Genomic DNA, 17991 nt, shown 5'->3' on the forward strand with positions numbered 1-17991 from the left:
CGTCAAAAAACAATGTTATAAAAACAAATAATTCTTCAGATTTTGGACTGTAAAATATGTACAAAATGTCAATGCTGTGACCAGAATTCGAACCTAGGTTAGCACGGCCACAACGTGGGGGTCCTAACCTCTAGACGATCACGGCTAACACTGACGTCTGTCGCTCTTGGCAGAAAGACACATTACTACTGTCAAACTATTGAAAAATAAGGAGGAAACTTGAAATTCTCACGCATGCGCAAAAATACACTATAGCAACCATTGTTAAACGCAGCTGAATCTCTTCGCTCGCTAAGAAAAGTAGATCAGACCAGTTCTTTTAAGAACTCACCAAACGCCAAAGGAAATAAGTTAAATTAACCGCAAAAGAAACTGCAAGAAAGTCATCTTCTAAGAACTCACTGGAAGCTGACCAAAAAGAATCAAAATCCAAGCCCTAGCCACAAAAATAACTAGATATTGTGGCTACTATACACAATCTACTAATAAAAACAAGTAAGTTTTCTAAAATAAACTACAATAAATCAACCAAGTAACCTCACACTGTCACTGATTAGGACTTCATATAAAAATAACAACTACACTATTGGTGTATATACCGTTCCACACTTTAACTATTGGTGACGGGGCAGTATCTCAATTCTACGAGAGTTGTCTTGCTATAAGATAAGTGATATTATAGTAAAATACACATAATAAAAAATGCCAAAGTCAGCACGTAGTAAAAAAGCTCAGAGAAATATAGACTATGAAAAAAACAAAGTCAAGGTATTATCTGAGCAAAAAGAATACTATCAGAAAAATGCTGAAATAATAAAAATTAAGTATCATGCAAATCCTGAGGCAAAGAAGGCTGCCTCACGTGCTGACTCAAAAGCACGGTATAACAGGGATCCCGAGGGGAAAAAACTGCCTCACGTGCTCTTTATAAAGAACCAGAAAAAAGAAGGCTGCCTCACGTGCTGACTCAAAAGCACGGTATAACAGGGATTCCGAGGGGAAAAAAGCTGCCTCACGTGCTCTTTATAACAAAGAACCAGAAAAAAAGAAGGCTGCCTTACGTGCTGACTCAAAAGCACGGTATAACAGGGATCCCAAGGGGAAAAAAGCTGCCTGATGCACAAACTATTATAAATATAAATATAAAAAACTGCCAAATCTTAGCCAAAACGCCAAAGAATGAACCAAGAAAAATTTAATAGTGAAGGTATGAACATTTTAGAACTTTATAATACTCTAACTGTTTTATCAGAGAGGCGGTAGCACTCTCTATGTAATATAGAACCGATGGAGGACCAAGAGGCAACTCCTAAGACCCAAAACCCAAAGACCTAAAACCCAGCAGGAAGCGACCTGCTACTAATGGAGGCGGCAATGAGCCGCCTCCTAAAAAAGACAATACTATCATGAATGTAAGTTTAAAAATAAGACTGTGAGTAAAAATACTAATTAACAAGAATAAAAAAGCATTGGAAATGCAAAAGGATATAGGGATGGTATGCCAAAAAGTATACAAACAAGATAGCTATGAATGGCTAGGCACATGGAAATAGAATTGCATCCAAAGTATAGCCCTATAGCTTTTTACAACCGTAATGATGGCACGGAATGAAGATTGGAGAAAAGCTATAGGGCTATACTTTGGATGCAATTCTATTTCCATGTGCCTAGCCATTCATAGCTATCTTGTTTGTATACTTTTTGGCATACAATCCCTATATCCTTTTGCATTTCCAATGCTTTTTTATTCTTGTAAATATTAGTTTCCTCCATGATAGCATATTGGATAGAAACTATTTTATGAAATCTGTTGTCTTTTTATATTTTAGTTATTGTTTGATCAGTTGGAGACAAACGTGATAGAGATAGGTCTTCAACAATCTATTTCTATTTCTATTTTTATTTCATTATTTTCTAATATATTCAAACTAAAAATAATGAAAACATGTATCACAATAGGAAATGATTTGAGAAAAACATGCTTCTTTGCAAAATTAACTTTTCTTTGCAGGGTTCTTCATTAGTTTTCATAAACTCTTGCTTAACTCAGAAAATAATAATAAGTCAACGTAATAAAGTAACTTTATTTTATATTGACATAACTTTACAATATTAAATATGTTTAGGACTGATACTGTTGATATTAAAGCGAGAAATAAACAAGTTCTTGTAAAACAAAACATTTTATCAAACATTTTCCACAATTATTTAAAAAAGCATAAGTAATAAAACTATGAAGAAAAATTAATCACATTTAAATTCCACCAAATATTTCAATCTAATTCAAATTTCAAATAATCGTCCGCGTATCGAAAAATGTCTTCTCTTACTTCTACCATCCTTGGCTTCTGCGATCTCGTTTCCTCGTTTGAATATCAGCCTTTCTGTTTTATTCCAGTACAATATCAATCCCAAAGCCATTCCGTTTTCCAACGATTTAGATGGTTTAGCCGTCAGTTCGTATTTACACGTTCGCTCACCTTTTCCGAGGTAACCTCGGACTCTTCCACCAGTATATCATCAATATAAGAGGAGGTGGCTCTTTTAATCGCATCATCTTTGATCAACACGGTCTTTAGAACTGCAGTTAAAATTTTTGGTGCAGAATTTTATCTGGTCAAACAATAAATCCGACCTTCATATTTAATAATTGATATCGCCATAGTTTTTTCTCTACATGAATTTGAAGGAAGGCCGACTTAAGGTCCAGAATTTTAGTTGCTCTTTCCATTCTCTGCCACTCTCAATTTCATATTCGGCGTGGTTTCCACATATTTGTTCAGTTCACGAAAATCCATCACTGGCCTGACTTTTTTGGTAGGTTAAACCACAACCATGAGCGGTAGAATTCCTTCAACCTTTCCTGACCATTGTATTAAGATTTCGTTCACTTCCCAACTTCAATCTCTAACTGTTACCTTGTTTCTCATTTTAGCGTGCTTTTGTAGGAAAAAGAAGAGGAAGTAAAAACAACTTGAAATCATCATAAACTTTTATTTATAAAGGAAAAAATAAATTGAAATGAGAAAAAAATAATAAAGTTTGAAGTTCACCGGTGTTCCCTATTTGCAAACCTTAAAGGTTCTAGGAGAGAAAAGGATTAGAATTAAAAGATAAAAAGATTAAGGAAAGAAAACTTACTTTCTTTTACTCATATCTGTCGACTTTTACTTGGGGAACAAATATTACTTCGTCTAATGTAGCTTCGACAGCTTAGTCGAACAAAAACTTTTTATTAGAGAAGGCTTTCTTCTTGATGCACCACTGACGAGTATACACTTTCCTTTTCACTTCGAATGTTTCCTGAGAGACACGCAAATTATTATTGTTTGATTCGTTACTCTTTTCTCTCGTTTGAGGTTTAGCATTTGTCTTTATTTCTTTTCCTCTAGACAAGACTTTTGACTTGATTTTTTAAGACTGAATTCAGCCGGCAATTTTCTATTCGTTATCGTCACCAAGACGAACATTTAACTCACGAAATTGAACCTACATTTGATGTCTCGCCACGATGGGTTACTACATCCAGGTCCAACATTTTTAAACAACACCCTTTCACTCCCAAAGGCCTAGGCAGCGACTGTCTTTTTTCACCTTCATTTTCGTTTGAATCGTCGAGCAAAAAAATCATTGGACAATCGTTAACAAAGAAGTAATTATGTGCTATCAATAGAAGTCTACAACTATTTGCTTAGACGGTGTGAGTTAAAGAAATAAGAAATTAAAGCTGGAAAGAAGAGTAGATTGAGTAATTAAATTCTGACACCATTTGATATTGTTTCGTCGGTTGAATAGTATTGCTACTGGTTGCACTTATCATTCTCAGTACACACTGGTTGTCAAACTTCACGTGATCTTTAGCAAATGTAGTTCCCCCAGTCGGTCTATCACATCAATACCATGTTGATTCCCGCAATAATCCTATTTAGCACTACTACTGCTGTAATATTACTGGCTTCATTACAAGACTCGACGACACGTGTAGTGACAAATAATGAATTGGTTCGACCGGTATCAACAAGAGCCCTTTTCCGTTAAAAGTGATCACTATCTGTTGAAACTGTGGGGAAACGTGTGACTTACCTAACTAACACGTGTGCATGATTCAACTGGTCGGTCGTGGAATGAAATGAATGAAGAAGAAAGAAACAAAAATGGTTGCCTTATCTCTTTATATGCCTGCAATGTGACCACCCGATATGCAAATGAGATGCTCCTGGTTGGAGATAAAAGAGGGTTGATTTTTGGTATTATTATACAAACACCGTGACAGCGTTAGGGTTAGGGTTAGGGTTTAGGGTTAGGGTTTAGGGTTAGGGTTAGGGTTTAGGGTTAGGGTTAGGGTTAATTCGCTGTCACGGTGTTTGTATAAATTTACCTGATTTTTTAGAGGGACGTTTATTTTCAAGTGAGATTTCGAAGGAATAAGTTGAATTAGCAGAAGTTCGTTTGGAGTTGAAAGAAGGTGCGTTACGCATACAGAAGTTTGGAAGTTGGAAGTTTGGACAACAGTGCTAACCTTACCCAGGAAATTATTGGTGTGACGGACAGAAGAAATAACACTTACGTTATTGAATTAAAGAAAGAAACCATCATACGTCTTTCCACAATAAAAGAGTTAACTACTGGCACAATGGCACTTTTTTTATTGGTTTACTAATGTGCTCAACATGGCTACACCGAAATCAGATAATGCCCGGTCGTGGCTCTCTACTGTCTCTGATCAAGTAAGGTTCTTGGAGTCTAAGGATTTACTGGTAAATTTACGAATTTGTCTTCTAACCGTCTGCTCCTGTCTGCTGGGATTGTGTAGTGTAGAGATAGAAATTGACTTTAGTTCACTCTGTTGTGCTTAAAAATCTCATCTGCCTCCATGGTTTCAATCTCAGTTAGTCGTTGTAGTTCCATAGAAATGCTGCCAGAAAACAGCTCACGATAGCCAACTTAACAGTCTTCGCAACGATGCGTCCAATATATCCATCCAATCCTGCAAAGCTCCTTGTTTCTGGTGCATATACGTCCACCGATTCCCCAGTACAGGTAACGCTTCTATGCTTATTGTATGCCTCAAAAATACTCTCGGAAAATGCGGTCTTCAATCTATTCTGGTTACTCATCAGACTGATATATTTCTATTTCGAGGTCGATCGCTAACAAATACATTGCTACGTTTTCGATCTTTTTTGCCGCTTTACAGGCACTTTTAGCTTTCTCCAATGAACGGCCTCAGAATGTCATTGCTTAAATTTACTCGTTCTTCCATTTTTCTTCATCTTGCAATTAAAAAATGATAAATCCGACAACTCCTACCAAAAACGCGCTACTCCAAATCCTGACGACCTGCTGTTAAAACGCAAGTGCAAATCTCGACGGTCTGCTATCAAAACTCAACTCCAGATCTTAATACTCTATTGTCAACGCTCAAACTGTTGAACACGACGCACTGCTGACAACACTAGTATCATCTCTGTCTCTGAAAAAGAAGCGGAAGCATCTAATTTGCATGTCATGTGACTACATTACAAACATATAAAGAAAAAGGTGACCATTTTTTTCTATTTTCTTCTTGCACCAATTTTCAATCACAAGTCTGGAATCATAACCGAAGGTCATCATAAGTTTAAACGAAAAAGTGTGATAATGCAATCATATGATTACTATTTACTTTCTTAGTTGAAATACATACACTAGCAGTTCTGACCGGCTTTGTCCTGGCCCTATTTATTGTTCATAATTTATGTGCATATGTATAGATATATATTAAAATGTTAGACTCTTGTCCATGTAAGCTACATCAAGAATTTCAAGTGTTTAAACCCAAAATTTGAAGTGGAATTTTGGTTTATTCTGCAAATATAAACTTTTCAACCTTGACCCCTTTGCAGCCAAAATTTCGCCCAAAATCTGATTAAAGAGCTTGCTGCATGTCTGAATACCCTTTATGTAAAATTGCAAATGTTTAGACTCAAAATTTTCTGAATACTTTTGTGGAGATCGTAAATAGCAAATCCTTTTAAAAACGAAACAAGTTTCATAATGTAATCATATGATTATTATTTACTTACTTAGTTGAAAAAAAAGGCTAAAGTTTAATTTCCTTCAATACAACTGCCCGTGTCTGTATTGCATGATAAACATTATTGCAATTGTGTTATACTACTAAACTCTACTTCAACTCTATATATCCTAATGTATATTAATACTTTATTCGTTTAAGTTGTATCATCTCTCCTGTTCCAACTGGACAACCAATTGCTATTCTACTCAAGCGGCTATAAAATTACATAATTTGCACGTAACGTCGGAGAGGGGGGTTTGCCCCCCTGCCCTGTGTGTGATCATGATCACGTCGGAGGGGGGGGGGTTCTTCTGGTCCTTAACTTTAGAAGGTCACACTTTTAAAAACTGGTAAATACTATGCATCGATAGATTTCTATTGTTAAGGCATACATTATCTTAACTTATATTTATATTCTACAGTTTATCTATAAAATAAATATTAGCCTTAATTTGTACTTAGATTTAAAGTGATCTATATTAAGTAGGAACTTTATAACTTTCTTTCCCTTAGATGTGTGAAAATACTGGTGATTGTCTTTACATGAAAACTAACACCTAAAGCACATTTCGAATTGTACTCTAACTCTTTATACTATAATTTATGTATTTATTAACCCCAAAACAATATTTAATCCTTGCCCTAGAAATATTAACCTTAAATGTACACCCATATATAACTCGACTCAAAACGTGCAAATAATCCACATCTTCCAATCTTAATCCTATTCCGAGGAATGTAACTCCAAAGCAGATATTAACACTATTAATTCTAACTACACATTTGGGAGCGTAGAAATCAGGCGCGAGGATAACCCTTTCGGTGCTGATGGTCGAGTAGATCTGGTCAAGTAATCAATCTAGAAGGAATACTCTGATATGTAAACCTTTGCCACTGACCTTATATGTCTTGACACCACACGGGGGTTGGAAGGCCTCCTCAGTCCTGGTCGACAACCTCTCTAGAGCTGGTGGCTCGATCAAACCAAGGGGCTCATAAGATACGCCAAGTACATAGCCTAGTTTCCTGACTAGAACATAAGTTGGAACAGATATATCGAGAGCATTGCCAAGGCTGCTGTAAAGCAGGTAGGTTCTCTTTACCATGCTAGAAAGTTACTTTGACCTGAAAGTATCCTGTCCCTCTACAAGGCCACTATTTGCCCATGTATGGAGTATTGTTGTGACATTTGGGCTGGAGCATCTGCTACTAGTCTCTCGCTATAGGACGGGGTTCACCAGAGAGTCGCCCACCTGATAGGTGCTGAACTGTCATCTAAACTTAAACCACTGTCCCATCGACGAAATGTTCAATTCCTCTGCCTGTTATACAAATATTACAATAGTAGTTGCTCCAACGGACTACAAACCCTACCATCTCCTCGACGTAAATACCCCGACAAACGCGACAAGCAGCAAAGTCCCACCCCTACACATTAGACATCCCTAGATGTAAGAGAGCTTTCTACTCTAATAGTTTCTTCCTCACAACTGTTAGACTTTGGAATTCCCTTCTGGATCCCTGCTTCACCAACTGTACTGATATGCAAAAGTTCAAGTCTAGTGAACAAACATCTGTGTGCGAACAAGCATCTTGCTGCTCAACCCCCTACATAGTATCCCTGCAACTTGTTCCTTGATAGTAGCCCCCTACATCAAAATGGTTTCAAATTCTCCAAAACTAAAACAAAATGCATCCGTTTCTGTAACCAACGCAAACTCCTCCCCGACCCAACCTTACAGATTGAAGGCGAAAAATTCCATTCGTAAATGAATACAAGCACCTGGGAATCATTTTTGACAAAAACCTAAATTTCATTCCACACATCAATCACATCAAAACCAAATGTAATAAAGCATTACAACTCCTACGAGTTATCGCCCATACAGATTGGGGAGCTGACAAGAAAACACTACTCAAACTATATAGAGCATTAATTAGATCAAAAATAGATTATGGTAGCTTCATATATCAATCCACCAGAAAGTAATATCTAAAAACCCTCAACACAATATGCCACTCCGGACTAAGATTAGCACTAGGAGCATTCCCCCCCCCCCGTAGAAAGTCTGTAGACAGAAGCACGTGAAACTTCTTCAATGCTCAGAAATCAAAACCTTGGTCTAAAATACTACACAAAACTTACAGCCAACCTTACAAACCCAGCACACAATAGCACTTTAAATCCAAACCGTAAATACCTTTTCGACTAAAAAGAAAATTCAATCAAAACCTTTGGACTTAGAAAAAAATTGATTTCCAAAGAAGCAAGTCAATCCATAACTAAAATTCACGAAATTGTCCTACTCAAAACCCCTCCCTGGAAAATCATATCCCCTAACATCGACCTAAGTTTAAGTAAATATGAAAAGAAACATACCCATCCAATAATAGGCCATACTCACTTAATCCAATAACTTATGATAATCTCGATAAAATCAAAGAAAAGTATCCAGACCACACACACATCTATACAGATGGGTCTAAACAAAATAACGCAACAGCCAGTGCAGCAATACTCAATAAATCAATTAAAAAAAAAAAAACCAATCAAACCTCCCAAAAGAAACCTCAATCTTCAGTGCTAAAATACATGCTCTAATTCTAGCTCTCAAATTCGCCTCCAATAAAAAAACAAACAAATTTATAATCCTTTCAGACTCCTAATCTACTCTAAAAACGATTAAAAATAAAAAAGATGGACAACCCCCTAATTGCAAAATTACTCCAAAAATTAACTGAATTAAACAGTAAAAAAGAAATCATTTTCTGCTGGATACCGAGCCATTCCGGTATTAAAGGTAATGAATTAGCAGATTCTGCAGCAAAAAACGTCTTAAATCTCCCAATCGATGCAAATTTTAAAATTCCATACATAGATCTAAAAAGACGTATCAACGCATATACAACAGAGAAATGGCAAACCTACTGGAATGAACACCCTAACAACAAACTTCACGAAATCATGCAAAAAAAACCAAAAAAAAAACCCAAGAACAAAATACGAAACTAAACAGAAAAGAATAAGTTAAACTAACAAGAATAAAAATAGGCCATACTCACTTAACCCAATCATATCTCCTAAAAAAAGAAAGCCACCCCATCTGTATACCTTGTCAAACACAACTCACAATCAAACACATATTACTTGAATGTACTGATTTTGTAACAGTAAGAAATCGATTCTACAAAGAAAACAATATTAAAGAGTTATTTGATAAAAACAATCCCCACACCATACTCTCATATCTTAAAAAAATTGGCCTTTATAAACAAATTTAAAAAAAGAACCCTTTATACAACGGTCCTGGATATGACCTAAAACTATATCCGATGGTGAGGCTCCACCTTGCGGGCCTTGGGGGTGTGGAGCCACCTTTTAATTGCCATTGCTTCCAGGTCCACTCTGACCCGGAATGGTAATACCTGTTAGGGTCCCAACTATGGGTTAAATAGAATCCGACTTAAAAAACAAATATACTCCATTAAAAATCGTTCCTCAAAATAACTAGATTCGGCATTAAATAACCTGAAAAAGGTTGATATGCCGTAAAACAAAAACAACCAACCAAAATGGGATGAAAAAGTAATAAAACATCATTTGACTAACTTCGCCGTTTGTGCAATTCCTTTTTTTTATTTGAGTTGTTTATGTGAAATATTCCGTTTTGTAATTTTTATTTGAATTATTCGGGCTGCTCGCTGCTGTTCTCATGTTGAATGTAAATTTAAATAATAATGTTAACAATTGTTCGACGAATAATAATGATTTGTTTAGACTAAAAAAAAAAAACCTGCTTTTTATATGTTCACGTATTTTTATTTATTTTTTTAACAAATTGCACACACAAAAGTGAAATTTACATAAGAAATCGTAACAAGTCTTAAACATTGACAAATTCTACATTTGATAGAAAACAATTCGACAGACTTAACTAATGAACGGACATTTTTACACGAGGAACGAAATAATGATTGCACCGTGTTACGGTGATCTAAATTCCTTCTTCCTTAGCAGTTGATTTTTACGTTTAAATCGTGTATTTCAACTTATAATTTTGATTATATTATATATTCATATATTTTATTTCTTAAAAAATTGAGCTCAGAAAACAAAATCGTATCAATTTAATAGAGAAATTCTAACAAACAAATGAAAATTTCTGTTTTGAACACAAAAGAAAAACGAATTCATTTCGATTTATTTTTTGTATTGAATTCTTGGAATTAAGGTAAGTTTTTTCTTTCTTTCTTTTTACACTTTCGAAAACCTTTCATTCAGTAATGTTTTAAAAAATTCTTGGAACTAAGGTAAGTTTGTTTTCTTTATTATTTTTTTACATTTTCTCAAAACTTCCATTCAATAATGTTTAAAATAATCTTAAACATTAAAATAAGTTTATTGCAATCCAATAAAAATATTGATTCCTCCATGCTTTATATACGTAAATAAAATAAAAGTATAAATCGCTGATTAAAAAAAAGTTAAATACATATTATTCGATCTGAAATTTATATATTTTTTTAATATTTGCTTATTTTCGTAGAAGTTATGTAGTTTCTGTGAAAATATTAATGTTTACCATAAACACAATAATTTAATTCGAAATTGCTCAAATTGTTAGAAAACTGAGCATAAAAACTGCTTTTTCGGTATTTAATTGTTGTAATATTTGTAACAAATATTTTTCTGTCTACATTTACCTGTTATGTCGCTAGAGGATTCCGTTGATTTCTATTGTTTTACTTAATATTTTATATAATTCTGAATAGGGATCAATTTCTTTTATAAATTTGACATAAACTGAGCACCCATTTATTGGCTGTCACTGATTAGCAGAAAGTACATCTAGAGAAAATATTAGTAAATGTTTACAATATAACGAGTGTTTTATTAATTTGCTTCTTCACGAAAGCAAATTAGACACAAGATCGTTTTTATGTGGGGGGGGGCAGCTCCCCTAAAAGGAAACACTCAGAATGAAGGGTTTCCCCTACATTGACCAAAGGAGAATTTAGCAAGCATGTTTTTTTTTTTTATCGGGAAGGGAGATTAAAGCCCATGTGTTGTTAACTATTCTGTACTTTCACCTAAAAATTTAATAAACAAAAGAGACTGTAAAAACATTTTTCGGCATAAAAAAACTTATCGCTCTGTGCTATTTTTAAAACCCTATTTTCAAGTTAAATTCGAGTTTTACGATATCATTTTTTTATTAAATTCTTAAATGATAATACAGAATAGTTACAAAACTCTCCTTCTCCATGTTAAGAATGGTTTTCTAAATAATAACGTTAATATTTTGGCGCATTAACATAATTGCATAAGTATCCAAAACTTTGTCAAAATATTAACATAATATTTATTAATTAGGTTTTTACAAAAATTTAGTTTCATTTTCGATTTTAAGTGATTAGAATCTCATGATGGCATCAAAAATTGAAAGTTGCAAAAATGTTCCGCCTTTCAGTTTCATTATCAGAGTCAGTTCCCTCACCCATTAAAGTCAGTCACAGTTTTGTTGGCCTCATCGACTGCTTCTCCTGCTGGAGCCTCCTCCTCATCCTCTGGTGCTGCTAGAGCCTCTTTTTTATTCTCTGGTGCTCCAATGCTTTTCCCAGGAATGACATCTACCGGTCTTTGCTTTGCCTTCATGACACGCCCTCCTCACTATGGCGCAGAAGTCTCAGGTGGTTTAGAAATACCTCTGAGACTGAAGTGTTGACTCTGTTAATCTCCTTAGATCTTTCCTCTGCAGTCTTGAGCAAGCGATTGAGGACTGGCTGTGGATCTATGGGGTGAAAGCCATATTTGCAAAAGCCTGCCATTAGGTTTTCCCTTTGATAAGGGAGCTGAATCATGAATTTACAGAGCAGTTTTGGAAACGTGTCTTTAGGAACAGTGACTGCATTTTTGCTCCCTGATTTTTTCCATGCAGTGAGAATAGACTTTCACTTCCTTTTCATCAGACCAAAGAATGCCACAGCAAGGGGTTGGCACAGATGTGTGATTGTCAGTACATTCATGTAGCATCTGATTACTGAAGTGGGACGATAGGTTGTCGCCAATGAAGACTTTCTTTCCTGGCAATTTGCTGCAGTATGGCAGAGCAACACCATGAAACCAGTCCTGACTTTGGTTGTACCTTGTGTTAGGGGGATCACCTTGACGCCCTGTATCCCACAAGTTTTCACTTTTATACACGACATACAGAGGCAGCAAATCCCCTGCAGCACTGCCAGCTAGCATGAAGCTGGTGGATGACTTTGTGTCATTCATGATACGTTCAGAGTGTTTTCCACTACCTTTGAAAATCGTATGCCTGCGGCCAGGATCATCACTTAAGTTCGTCTTGTCATAATTGATGATATTCTCTGGAGGAACTCCTCCTAGTGTCCTGGCCAACTCTGCAAAATATATGTTGATCAAGCCTGCACTTTGCTATGCTATGTTATTGTCAGTACATTCATGTAAAATCTGATTACTGAAGTGGGACGATAGGTTGTCGCCAATGAGGACTTTCTTTCCTGGCAATTTGCTGCAGTATGGCAGAGCAACACCATGAAACTAGTCATAAAACATGAGTGGTTGTACCAGCCTGACTTTGACCGGTTGTACCTTAGGAGGACCACCTTGACGCCATGTATCCCACAAGTTTTCAGTTTTATAGACGACATATCGAGGCAGCAAATCCCCTGCAGTACTGCCAGCTAACATGAGGTTGGTAGATGATATATTCATAGTATTTTGCACCATGTGTTAAAATCATACATTAGCAGCAAGGGTCATCACTTAAGGTTGTCACGTTGTAATTGGTGACATTCTCTGGAAGGACTCCTAATGTTACATGAATGCTCCGGTCTAAGCTTGTTTGACATGCTAGTATATATATATATATATATATATATATATATATATATATATATATATATATATATATATATATATATGTGTATAGGTGTATATACATATATGTATGTTCATGAATTAAAATGTGGCATGCGTCTGCGGATGAAATGTCAGAAATTGACAAGCTAAACGGGAATTGTTTCAATATTTCTCACAAATATAAACAAACCTTGTTATTGTTATGAAAAATGTAACAGAAAGGAATCTGGTTACGTGGATGTTTTGAAAAGATTGACAGGAAAAAGTCGCAGAAGGAAAAAGATTGCAGTTGGAGATTTGATTGTCAACCGATTGGACGCCATGATAATTCTCTCTGTCGCTCCCCCACTCTCTCTCTATCTACCATAAGCAAGAACAACAGGAAAAATAAAAAACAGACTGTTGCTTACACAAATGGTTGTTGTGTTTTGAATTCTTAAAAAGGGTTTATAATATAACAACTCTGACATCAATTGAAATGGATAGCTCTAGTCTAGGAGAAGCCCCGTGTTTTGACAAGCTTCTGAGTTTGTCCTTTACTCCTGATCTGTAATGGAACCCGTACATCAAGTCTGTTGCCAAGGTCGCTCGTAAGATGGTGGGATCCTTCTACCGCTCCAGAAGATATCTCACTACTGATGCAATTCTCTATCTATATAAAAGCCAAGTACGTCCAAGGATGGAATACTGTTGCCATATCTGGGCAGAAGCTGCTAAAAACAGCCTATTCTGCCTTAACAGAGTACAAAATAGACTTCGTGGCTTAGTGGGGGGATGTCGTTTTCTCTACCCTGCAACCTCTCTCCCACAGAAGAGACGTTGCGAGCCTATCCTTGTTTTATCGTTATTTCCATGGCAGGTGCTCGTCTGAACTCCAATCTCTGGTCCCCCCTCGCCAATCTTTCACGAAAAACACCCATCTAACTGAATCCACTGTGAAAAATTTCCCCCACTCTTTATCTGTGCCTAAATCAAAATGTTGATTCCATGAACAAAGCTTCTTTCTTAGAACTGCACGCCTGTGGAACTGTTCAGTCTGCATGCTTCCCACCTGCCTACAACTTGGATGTCTTCAAGTCCAACGTTTACAAATTCCTAAGGAACCGCCCCTTAAGTAAACACTTCATCAAATCTCCACACTAACGTACTGTACTTACAATAACCCTTATCTCTGAATGGCTTCCGGGCCTTGATAAGTGGTGACCACTGTGTAAAAAAAAAATCAATTTTGGTGTCCTGGCCAACTCTGCAAAATATTCTTTGATCGAGCAAATACTGACATCAGCTCTTTTCTTTGAAATGTTTTGACATTTGATGCGGTTCTTTATATGATCTTTGTGCCACTTCATAAATGTGGTTCTTTATATGATCTTTGTTTCACTTCATAAATGTCGTTCTTATATGATCTTTGTGCCACTTCATAAATGCGGTTCTTTATATGATCTTTGTGCCACTTCATAAATGTCGTTCTTATATGATCTTTGTGCCACTTCATAAATGCGGTTCTTTATATGATCTTTGTGCCACTTCATAAATGTCGTTCTTATATGATCTTTGTGCCACTTCATAAATGCGGTTCTTTATATGATCTTTGTGCCACTTCATAAATGCGGTTCTTTATATGATCTTTGTGCCACTTCATAAATGTCGTTCTTATATGATCTTTGTGCCACTTCATAAATGTCGTTCTTTATATGAACTTTGTGCCACTTCATAAATGTGGTTCTTTATATGATCTTTGTGCCACTTCATAAATGTCGTTCTTATATGATCTTTGTGCCACTTCATAAATGCGGTTCTTTATATGATCTTTGTGCCACTTCATAAATGCGGTTCTTTATATGATCTCTGTGCCACTTCATAAATGTGGTTCTTTATATGATCTTTGTGCCACTTCATAAATGTCGTTCTTATATGATCTTTGTGCCACTTCATAAATGTGGTTCTTTATATGATCTTTGTGCCACTTCATAAATGTGGTTCTTTATATGATCTTTGTGCCACTTCATAAATGTCGTTCTTATATGATCTTTGTGCCACTTCATAAATGCGGTTCTTTATATGATCTTTGTGCCACTTCATAAATGTCGTTCTTATATGATCTTTGTGCCACTTCATAAATGCGGTTCTTTATATGATCTTTGTGCCACTTCATAAATGCGGTTCTTTATATGATCTTTGTGCCACTTCATAAATGTGGTTCTTATATGATCTTTGTGCCACTTCATAAATGTGGTTCTTATATGATCTTTGTGCCACTTCATAAATGCGGTTCTTTATATGATCCTTGTGCCACTTCATAAATGTGGTTCTTATATGATCTTTGTGCCACTTCATAAATGTCGTTCTTATATGATCTTTGTACCACTTCATAAATGTCGTTCTTATATGATCTTTGTGCCACTTCATAAATGTGGTTCTTTATATGATCTTTGTGCCACTTCATAAATGTCGTTCTTATATGATCTTTGTGCCACTTCATAAATGTGGTTCTTTATATGATCTTTGTGCCACTTAATAAATGCGGTTCTTTATATGATCTTTGTGCCACTTCATAAATGCGGTTCTTTATATGATCTTTGTGCCACTTCATAAATGCGGTTCTTTATATGATCTTTGTGCCACTTCATAAATGTCGTTCTTTATATGATCTTTGTGCCACTTCATAAATGTGGTTCTTTATATGATCTTTGTGCCACTTCATAAATGTCGTTCTTATATGATCTTTGTGCCACTTCATAAATGCGGTTCTTTATATGATCTTTGTGCCACTTCATAAATGTCGTTCTTATATGATCTTTGTTTTACTTCATAAATGCGGTTCTTTATATGATCTTTGTGCCACTTCATAAATGTCGTTCTTATATGATCTTTGTGCCACTTCATACATGTCGTTCTTATATGATCTTTGTGCCACTTCATAAATGTCGTTCTTATATGATCTTTGTGCCACTTAATAAATGCGGTTCTTTATATGATCTTTGTGCCACTTCATAAATGTGGTTCTTTATATGATCTTTGTGCCACTTCATAAATGTCGTTCTTATATGATCTTTGTGCCACTTCATAAATGCGGTTCTTAATATGATCTTTGTGCCACTTCATAAATGTCGTTCTTATATGATCTTTGTGCCACTTCATAAATGTCGTTCTTATATGATCTTTGTGCCACTTCATGAATGCGGTTCTTTATATGATCTTTGTGCCACTTCATAAATGTGGTTCTTTATATGATCTTTGTGCCACTTCATAAATGTGGTTCTTTATATGATCTTTGTGCCACTTCATAAATGTGGTTCTTATATGATCTTTGTGCCACTTCATAAATGCGGTTCTTTGTATGATCTTTGTGCCACTTCATAAATGCGGTTCTTTATATGATCTTTGTGCCACTTCATAAATGTGGTTCTTTATATGATCTTTGTGCCACTTCATAAATGTGGTTCTTATATGATCTTTGTGCCACTTCATAAATGTCGTTCTTATATGATCTTTGTGCCACTTCATAAATGCGGTTCTTTATATGATCTTTGTGCCACTTCATAAATGCGGTTCTTTATATGATCTTTGTGCCACTTCATAAATGCGGTTCTTTATATGATCTTTGTGCCACTTCATAAATGTGGTTCTTTATATGATCTTTGTGCCACTTCATAAATGTCGTTCTTATATGATCTTTGTGCCACTTCATAAATGTGGTTATTTATATGATCTTTGTGCCACTTCATAAATGTGGTTCTTTATATGATCTTTTTGTCACTTCATAAATGTGGTTCTTTATATGATCTTTTTGCCACTTCATAAATGTGGTTCTTTATATGATCTTTTTGTCACTTCATAAATGTGGTTCTTTATATGATCTTTGTGCCACTTCATAAATGCGGTTCTTTATATGATCTTTGTGCCACTTCATAAATGCGGTTCTTTATATGATCTTTGTGCCACTTCATAAATGTGGTTCTTTATATGATCTTTGTGCCACTTCATAAATGTGGTTCTTTATATGATCTTTGTGCCACTTCATAAATGTCGTTCTTATATGATCTTTGTGCCACTTCATAAATGCGGTTCTTTATATGATCTTTGTGCCACTTCATAAATGTCGTTCTTATATGATCTTTGTTTCACTTCATAAATGCGGTTCTTTATATGATCTTTGTGCCACTTCATAAATGTCGTTCTTATATGATCTTTGTTTCACTTCATAAATGCGGTTCTTTATATGATCTTTGTGCCACTTCATAAATGTCGTTCTTATATGATCTTTGTGCCACTTCATAAATGCGGTTCTTGATATGATCTTTGTGCCACTTCATAAATGTGGTTCTTTATATGATCTTTGTGCCACTTCATAAATGTCGTTCTTATATGATCTTTGTGCCACTTCATAAATGCGGTTCTTTATATGATCTTTGTGCCACTTCATAAATGTCGTTCTTATATGATCTTTGTGCCACTTCATAAATGTCGTTCTTATATGATCTTTGTGCCACTTCATAAATGCGGTTCTTTATATGATCTTTGTGCCACTTCATAAATGTGGTTCTTTATATGATCTTTGTGCCACTTCATAAATGTGGTTCTTTATATGATCTTTGTGCCACTTCATAAATGTCGTTCTTATATGATCTTTGTGCCACTTCATAAATGCGGTTCTTTATATGATCTTTGTGCCACTTCATAAATGTGGTTCTTTATATGATCTTTGTTTCACTTCATAAATGTCGTTCTTTATATGATCTTTGTGCCACTTCATAAATGTCGTTCTTATATGATCTTTGTGCCACTTCATAAATGCGGTTCTTTATATGATCTTTGTGCCACTTCATAAATGTCGTTCTTATATGATCTTTGTGCCACTTCATAAATGTCGTTCTTATATGATCTTTGTGCCACTTCATAAATGCGGTTCTTTATATGATCTTTGTGCCACTTCATAAATGTCGTTCTTATATGATCTTTGTGCCACTTCATAAATGTCGTTCTTATATGATCTTTGTGCCACTTCATAAATGCGGTTCTTTATATGATCTTTGTGCCACTT

Source organism: Euprymna scolopes, chromosome 46 (assembly GCF_053919585.1).
Source record: "Euprymna scolopes isolate OS-2025 chromosome 46, ASM5391958v1, whole genome shotgun sequence".
In the NCBI taxonomy this organism is placed as follows: domain Eukaryota; kingdom Metazoa; phylum Mollusca; class Cephalopoda; order Sepiida; family Sepiolidae; genus Euprymna; species Euprymna scolopes.